Below are 9418 nucleotides of genomic sequence, written 5' to 3'. Positions count from 1 at the left end.
CGCACCGCCGCAGCTCCGCCGCCCGCCGCTCGCGCCGTCCGCGGCCGCCCGGAGCCGCCGTGCCACCTCGCCGCCCCGGCCTCTTCCTTCCCTCGGCCGCCTCCTCCTCCCTCTACTCCGGCCGCCACACAGCCAACGACGCCGGCGAGATCCCGGCGAACCTCGGGGCACGTGCAAACCCTAGATCTGGGAGGTTGAATTTCTTCTAAGTCCCCAAATTCTCAGATCCAAGTGCTCATGTTCATAGCCTCGTAACTTTGCATTCGTAGCTCCGTTTTTGACATATAGCATATCAAAATGTTCATCTCAGAGAGTACATCATTTCATTCCATTGCATCATTTTCATTTGAGTTCATCTTGATGCCCGAAATTCTGTTAGAAGAGGGCTACTTGAGATATTTGTCAGATCTGCTACTCCATTTAGCTTTTTGTCATTTTTGCCATGATTATTGTGTGCGTGATATGCCCATGAGTTCTACATATGTTTTTTAAGGGTTTTGTCATCTTTCCAGAGGTGCAACCCATGTATTTTTGTGATGTGTGTGGTGACTAGCACAAGCTTGCCAAGTGGTGCACTTTGTAATTTTGTTTTCAGGGACTTAGCATGTCCGCTAAGTCCTTGATCTGTTTATTTCATATGGCCATATGTTCATGTTGTTTCCTAGTGATCCGTGCCTCGTTTGAGGATGATCAGTAAGGATGTTTTGTTAATCTTGTAGTGCTCTATCCATCCATGTCTTTGTTTGCGATTATAGAGCACCCTAGCTTGAGTCAATCGAGCTCTACTTTTGCTACTTTGTGAATCTCGGCAGATTGTCAACTTGTTTGCAATTTTGTCGATGATGTTGTAGTTGATCCGTGCATGCTATGCTATTGTTCTTGCCATGACTAGCTTGCATTTTGTGTATTCTTGATGGATGTATGCTTAGATTGTCATGACTTACACCGTAGTGAGTGCACCGAACTCGTAAACATGCCTACTTGATATCTGTTTTCAGCATGCTCCAGTTTTCACTAAGTCTGAAAACTGATTATGTTTTTGCTATGTTCACATGCTTGCAATTGTATTTTCTGATCCCTTTTGGCTCAAGGTCACTAAGGGATTTTTGTTAAGATCTTTGAGTAGCTCCATGCCATGTTTTACTTTGCCATGTTCAGGTCCTGTAGCATGTAGTTTCGTTGCTCCAAAGTGTGCTACCCGGTCTGAAATTCCAGACAAGTGTTAATTTCACTAAGTCTAAGATCTGTTTGCCATATGCATTTTTGCCATGCTTGTTTGAACCTGTTAATGGATGAATAGGCCGTAGCTCAGTGCTAGACTTTTGTTAAGCATCTTGTATGCATCCCTGCCATGTATTTTGTTGTTATGTTTGGGTGTTGTAGCATGTTCATCTCATTGCATTTAGATGGCTACTTGCTGTAAATCGCAGACCGGTGTCATATTTGAATCGCTTGCCATTTCCAAACTGTAACTCCGATTCCGGCGTTCTTTATATCGTTTTCAAGCGATTTCATCTCATATTTCCAGTGGCACACTTGGATTTCCAAGTTGAGGCCAGGTTCTTGCATTTCCTGTCACATCTTGCATAAGCATCCCGCATCGCATCCCGCATAGAATATCATCTTTGCATCATATTGTTTGATCCTTGCACGTGGTTGATTGTGTCCTTGTTGCTTGTTTTCTTGTTTGGGTAGAGCCGGGAGACGAGTTCGCTAACGAGGAGCCCGTTGAGTTTGATTTTGAGGATCCAGTCAACTCTGGTAACTGTGCAGGCAAGATGATCATACCCTCGAAATCACTACTATCTTTGCTATGCTAGATTGCTCGCTCTTTTGCTATGCCAATGCTACGATGCCTACCACTTGCTTTCAAGCCTCCCAAATTTCCATGTCAAACCTCTGACCCACCATGTCCTAGCAAACTGTTGATTGGCTATGTTACCGCTTTGCTCAGCCCTTCTTATAGCGTTGCTAGTTGCAGGTGAAGATTGGAGGTCGTTCCCTGTTGGAACATTTATTTACTTGTTGGGATATCATTATATTGATATGTTATATTAATGCATCTATATACTTGGTGAAGGGTGGAAGGCTCGGCCTCTCGCCTAGTGTTTTGTTCCACTCTTGCCGCCCTAGTTTCCGTCATATCGGTGTTATGTTCCGAGATTTTGCGTTCCTTACGTGGTTGGGTTATAATGGGAACCCCTTGATAGTTCGCCTTGATTAAAGCTTTTCCAACAATGCCCAACCTTGGTTTTACCATTTGCCACCTAGCCTCTTTTTCCCTTGGGTTTCCGGAGCCCGAGGGTCATCTTATTTAAACCCCCCCCCCCCGGGCCAGTGCTCCTCTGAGTGTTGGTCCACCTGTCAGCTGCCGGTGGCCACCAGGGGCAACTCTGGGCTGGCCTACCCGTACCTAAGACAATCTGAGTGTGCCCTGAGAAAGAGATATGTGCAGCTCCTATCGGGATTTGTCGGCACATTTGGGCGGTGTTGCTGGTCTTGTTTTAACCTGTCGAAGTCTCTTGAAGAACCGAGATACCGAGTCTGATCAGAACGTCTTGGGAGGAGGTCTATTCCTTTGTTGACCTTGAGATCTTGTCATTGGCTAAGTTGGGACTCCCCTGCAGGGATTTGTACTTTTGAAAGCCGTGCCCGCGGTTATGGGCAGATGGGAATTTGTTAATGTCCGGTTGTAGATAACTTGAACCTTAACTTAATTAAAATGAATCAACTGAGTGTGTTACCGTGATGGCCTCTTCTCAGCGGAGTCCGGGAAGTGGACACGGTGTTGGAGTAATGTTTGCGCAGGTTGTTCTCTAGTTTCTCGCTCGCGCTTTGCCTCCTCTTCTCGCTCTCTTTTGCGAATAAGTTAGCCACCCTATTTGCTAGTCGCTTGCTGCAGCTCCACATATTTACCTTGCCTTACCTATAAGCTTAAATAGTCTTGATCGCGAGGGTGCGAGATTGCTGAGTCCCTGTGGCTCACAGATTACTATTTCACCAGCTGCCGGGCCTGATGATTCTGCTCTAGGAGACGCGCTTGAGATCAAGTGGGAGTTCGACGAAGACTCTCAACGTTACTATGTTTCCTTTCCTGATGATCAGTAGTGGTGCCCAGTTGGGTGATCGGGACCGTGTCGCTTGTTGGGTTATCTTTTATTTTGGCGCCGTAGTCGGGCCATGAGTGTTTGGATGATGTAATGTTATTTATGTACTTGATTGACGTGGCGAGTGTAAGCCAACTATGTTATCTCCCCTTTATGATTTATATTACATGGGATGTTGTGAAGATTGCGTAACTTGCGACATATGCCTTCAATGTGATTATGCCTCTAAGTCGTGCCTCGACACGTGGGAGATATAGTCGCATCGAGGGTGTTACAAGTTGGTAATCAGAGCCTTCCCCGACCTTAGGAGCCCCATTGCTTGATCGTTATTAGCGGCCGAGTTGTGTCTAGAAAGAAAATGTTCTGAGTCATTTAGGAATTATATATCAGAGAGTTTAGGAATTCTTTTTACTTCCCAGTCTCCTCATCGCTCTGGTAAGGCATCCTGACGTAGAGTTTTGACTCTTCTCTTCTCAAATTTCACAAAAAAAATTAGGATCACGCGGGTATCTTGGAATCGTTCCGATGGTTTTATGATGAGAACATTGTCTTGGTGCCTCCTGTCAGGGGTTTTGTGGAAGTGTCCCGGGGAGTTGAGCTCTAAGGTGTTGTCGTCATAATTTTATCGTTGCAGTTCTGGAATACCTGAGTTTAGTATGCCGACATCGAAAATCTCTTTTATGCAGTTCGTTGGTGAGATAACCTCGACGCCACCCAGTACTGGGGCGGGGGTTCGGGAGTATCGCCATAACTTGTATAACGGATGCTTTTCGAAGGTTGAGGTAGATGGCTTCCGAAGTTTTTCTTGGTTATGTGTTGAAGGATGGATACAGCTGGATGTAGGATTTGCTAGATTTGGGTGAGATATTATGCTTCCCCTGTATCCCCAACACCTGATTGCATAACCGGAAAGGTTTGGGAGTTTCATAGGTGGGAATTCTTGTAGCTCTAGCTCTTCTTCCATGGATATTGGTTTGAGATTGGGATTTCTTACCGATTATTCGTTCTTGATCTGTACCTTGTTGATTTATTTCTCTACCTTAATTCTAAGTGGCTTCTCAATTTATGGATATGTGATCATTTCAAGAGGAATGCATTCATTCATTTTGTTCGGATGTGAAGACTATATGTTGCAATTTTCATTCTGTTCGATTCAGCTTCAATATTTGTCTATCAATGTGCTAATGGATGTCAACCTCTTCAGGATGGCTCCTCCAACGCGCACGACTCCGAATCCTGATCTGCCACCTCCACCACCTCCTCCGGAGGCATGGCAAGCTGTGATGGCCGCAACCAATGCAAACACACAGTTGATCATGCAAATTCTTCAAGAGCGCAATCAAGGCAACCAAGGGAACCAAGGCAACAATCAGAATCACTTTGCTACACTCAACCAGTTCCTTGCTAATGGGCCAAAGACTTTCAGCAATTGTGTTGAGGCAACCGATGTTGACGATTGGCTTGTGGATCTGTGCAAGCATTTCGAGTGCAGTAACGTCAGGCCTGAGGATTTCATCAAGTTCGCTTCCTTCCAACTCAAAGATCAAGCTGCAGAATGGTTCCAGCAGTACAAGGATTCCAAAGGTGGACGTGTTATCACTTGGGATGAATTTCGTCGAGATTTCAGAGCTCATCATATTCCCCAGAGCGTGGTTGAAAGCAAGCGTGAGGAATTCCGCAACCTGAAGCAAGGCTCTTTATCTGTCTACGACTACAACAAGTTGTTCCAGAAGCTCGCCCGCTTTGCCAAGCAGGACGTCCCTAATGAGAAGAGCATGATATACCAGTTCAGGGGTGGTCTCAGAGAAGAAATTTAGCTAGCTCTTGTTCTCTTCGAGCCCTTGAGATACGATGAGTTCTACAACATGGCATTGAAGCAAGAGGCTTCTCAGTTGAGGTGTGATGCTTCCAAGAAGCGAGTCAGAGATGTTACTCCTTCTTCCTCTACTCAAGTGGCCAAGCAGCAGAAGTATTGGTTTCCTCCTCCTCTGTTCCGTCAGCCGTATCAGCATAAGAGCAAAGGTGGCAGTGGATCTTCCCACCCACCCAACCCTGGCTTCCAGAACAAGACTTCGTCTCAAGCTCCAAGATCGAGTGCTCCGTACCACCGTCCGCTTTTAGAGGTCACGTGCAACAAGTGCCAACAGAAGGGTCACTATGCCAACAAGTGTTTCAACCAGAGGCGTCTTCCTCCTCCTCCTCCTGTCAGATCAGCAAGTACAGTTGTGGTCAAGCATAACCCCAAGCACGCCAAGGTCAACTTGATGAATGCAGCTCAGGCAGAGGATTCATCAGATGTCATCATGGGTAACCTTCCTGTTAATGATATTCCTACAAAAGTTCTTTTTGACACGGGTGCATCGCATTGTTTCATCTCGAGACCGTTTTCATCTAAGCATGGTTTGGCTTTGCAAATTTTGCCTAGTCCATTAGCAGTTGTCTCTCCCGGTAAGCGCATGCATGCTAACTCCATTGCTCCGGATGTTACTATCACTTTGGGAGACTACAAGTTTCTATCTTCTCCTACGATTCTTGGTGACTCGGATATTGATCTTATTCTCGGAATGGATTGGCTTTCTAAGCACAAGGCTGAACTTGATTGTGCAGCAAGGCAGATTCAATTGACTCATTTGTCTAAGGATGTAATTGTCTTTGCCGCTCGTGATGATACCATCCGTCTGTTTTCTCTCAATGAGAAGGGTGAATTGGATGCGATCTCGCAAATTCCAGTCGTTTGCAAATATCAAGACGTCTTTCCAGAAGAGCTTCCAGGAATGCCTCCGCACCGGCCAGTTGAATTCGTTATTGATCTTGAGCCTGGCACGGAACCTGTGTGCAAACGTCCTTACAAGCTCGGACCTGAAGAGTTGAAGGAGATGAAGAAGCAACTCGATATTCAAGAGAAAATGGGTCTCATCCGGCCTAGTTCTTCTCCGTGGGGTTGTGGTGTTCTTTTTGTGAAGAAGAAGGATGGAACGGACCGACTTTGTGTTGATTACCGTCCATTGAACAAGAAGACCATCAAGAACAAATACCCACTTCCCAACATCAATGAGCTGTTCGAACAACTCAAAGGTGCCCAAGTATTCTCCAAGCTTGATCTCCATATGGGTTATCATCAGATTTGAATCCGTGAGCAAGATATTCCCAAGACGGCTTTCAGGACAAGCTATGGTTCATATGAATACACTGTCATGTCTTTTGGCCTCGTCAACGCTCCTCCGACGTTCTCTCGCATGATGAACTTCATCTTCAATGCCTACACCAATGACTTCGTTTTGGTCTATCTCGACGACATTCTGGTTTTCTCCAAGAACAAGGAAGATCATGCCAAGCACTTGCGTTTGGTACTCGATAAGCTCAGGGAACATCAGTTCTACGCCAAGTTCTCCAAGTGTGAATTTTGGCTCGATGAGGTTCTTTATCTTGGTCATATCATCTCTGCCAAGGGCATTGCCGTGAATCCTGAGAAGGTGTCTGCAATTGTGAATTGGGAACCTCCTTAGAACGTGAAGCAACTCCGTAGCTTCCTTGGTCTCGCAAGCTACTGCCGAAGATTCGTTGAAAACTTTTCTAAGATCGTGAAGCCTCTCTCAAATCTTCTCCAGAAGCACGTCAAGTACGTTTGGTCTCCAGAGTGTGACATTGCTTTCAACACCCTGAAAGAGAAATTGATCACTGCTCCAGTTCTGACTCCGCCTGATAAATCCAAGACGTACGAGGTCTTTTGTGATGCCTCTCTCCAAGGTCTTGGCGCAGTTTTGATGCAAGAGAAGAAAGTTGTTACTTATACCTCTCGCCAGTTGAAGCCTAATGAGAAGAACTACCCCACTCATGATCTCGAGTTGGCGGCAGTTGTGCATGCTCTTTTGACTTGGAGACATCTCTTATTGGGAAGAAAAGTGGACATTTTCACTGATCACAAGAGTCTCAAGTACATCTTCACTCAGCCTAATCTCAACCTCAGGCAAACTCTATGGGTCGAAATGATTTAAGAGTATAATCCGAGTATCGAGTATACTCCAGGCAAGGCCAATGTGATTGCTGACGCATTGAGCAGGAAAGCTTACTGCAACAGTCTGATTCTCAAGCCTTATCAACCCGAGCTTTGTGAAGCTTTCCGCAAACTTAATCTGCAAGTTGTTCCTCAAGGTTTCCTCGCCAACCTTCAAGTCTCTCCTACCTTGGAAGACCATATTCTCCAAGCCCAGCTTCTTGATGCTATGGTGAAAAAGGTGAAGATTGGGATTGCCAAGAGTCAACCCAAGTACAAGTGCTACCGCCTTGACGAGAAGGACACTCTCTTCTTCGAGGATCGTATTGTTGTACCCAAAGGTGACCTCCGTAAAGTGATCATGAATGAGGCTCACAATTCTCTCCTCTCCATCCACCCTGGGAGCACGAAGATGTATCAGGACCTCAAGCAAGCTTATTGGTGGACTTGAATGAAGCGCGAGATTGCTCAATTCGTGAATGAATGTGATGTCTGCAGAAGAGTGAAGGCAGAACACCAAAGGCCAACTGGTCTCCTCCAACCTCTTGCCATTCCAGAATGGAAGTTTGACAACATTGAGATGGACTTTGTGACTGGGTTTCCAAAGTCCAAGCGTGGCAATGATGCTATATTCATTGTCATTGGCAAACTCACCAAAGTGGCTCACTTTCTGCCTATCAAAGAGTCGATCACTGCAGCTCAATTGGCGGAACTCTATACCTCTCGGATTGTCTCTCTGCACGGTATTCCACAAGTGATCTCTTCAGACCATGGCAGCATCTTTACCTCAAAGTTTTGGGATTCTTTCCAGAAGGCCATGGGCACCAACATCCGCTTCAGCACAGCTTTCCATCCTCAAACTAGCGGTCAAGTCGAGCGTGTCAACCAGATTCTTGAAGATATGCTTAGGGCTTGTGTGATCTCCTTCGGCATGAAGTGGGAGGATTGTCTTCCTTATGCTGAATTCTCCTACAACAATAGTTTTCAAGCAAGTTCGGGCAAGGCCCCATTTGAAATTCTGTATGGCAGAAAGTGCCGTACCCCTCTCAACTGGTCTGAAACTGGTGAACGTCAGCTTTTGGGTAATGACTTAATCACAGAGGCAGAGGAAATGTGCAAAGTCATTCGTGATAACCTCAAAGCAGCCCAATCCCGCCAGAAGAGCTACTATGATAGTAAGCACCGTGATTTGGCTTTCGAGATCGAAGATCATGTTTACCTCCGCGTCTCTCCTATGAAAGGTACTCATCGCTTCGGTATCAAAGGGAAGCTTGCCCCTAGATACGTGGGACCTTTCAAGATTGTCAGCAAGAGAGGCGACCTCGCCTATCAACTCGAGCTTCCTTCAAACTTTGCAAATGTTCATGACGTGTTCCATGTCTCTCAGCTTCGAAAGTGCTTCAAGACTCCTGACCGCACCATCAACTTCAAGGACATTGAGCTCCAAGAAGATCTCTCTTATCGTGAGCACCCAGTTGCTATTCTTGAAGAGACTGAACGCAAGACTCGCAACAAGTCAATCAAATTTCTCAAAGTCAAGTGGTCACACCATTCCGACTGTAAAGCTACCTGGGAATGCGAGGATCACCTCCGTTCTGAGTACCCGGTGTTCTTTCAGTCGGGATGAGATCCTCTCGTAGTGGTGGAGTGTTGTAACACCCCGGATGAAACTTTCCCAATTTGTACTCCAACTCTAGCCGTTTCTGGCGTTAAGTTATTTTATTTCTCGGGTTCGGGTCTTTGTCTCCGTGTGTTGTTGTTGTTGTCATGCTTCTCATATCATGTCATCATGTGCATTGCATTTGCATACGTGTTCATCTCATGCATTCGAGCATTTTCCCCGTTGTCCGTTTTGCATTCCGGCGCTTCGTTCCCCTCCGGTGATCATTTCTACCTTTCTTTCGTGTGTGGGGATTAAACATTTCCGGATTGGACTGAGACTTGCCAAGTGGCCTTGGTTTACTACCGGTAGACCGCCTGTCAAGTTTCGTATCATTTGGACTTCGTTTGATACTACAACGGTTAACCGAGGGACCGAAAAGGCCTCGTGTGTGTTGCAGCCAAACACCCCTCCAATTTGGCCCAAAACCCACCTAAGCCTTCTCCATCATCTAGATCGTTCGATCACGATCGCGTGGCCGAAAACCGCACCTCATTTGGACTCTCCTAGCTCCCTCTACCTATAAAATAGCATCTTCCCCAAAATTTCCGGATCAAACCCTACCCTAACCTTCCCCTCGCGCCGCCGGACGTTTCCCCTCCACCGAACGGACATGTCCGCCCCCGCCGCTGACCACTCGTGACGCGACATGTCACC

This window comes from Triticum aestivum, chromosome 3A (genome assembly GCF_018294505.1).
Source record: "Triticum aestivum cultivar Chinese Spring chromosome 3A, IWGSC CS RefSeq v2.1, whole genome shotgun sequence".
NCBI classification, from domain to species: domain Eukaryota; kingdom Viridiplantae; phylum Streptophyta; class Magnoliopsida; order Poales; family Poaceae; genus Triticum; species Triticum aestivum.
This window is presented reverse-complemented; position numbering follows the sequence as displayed.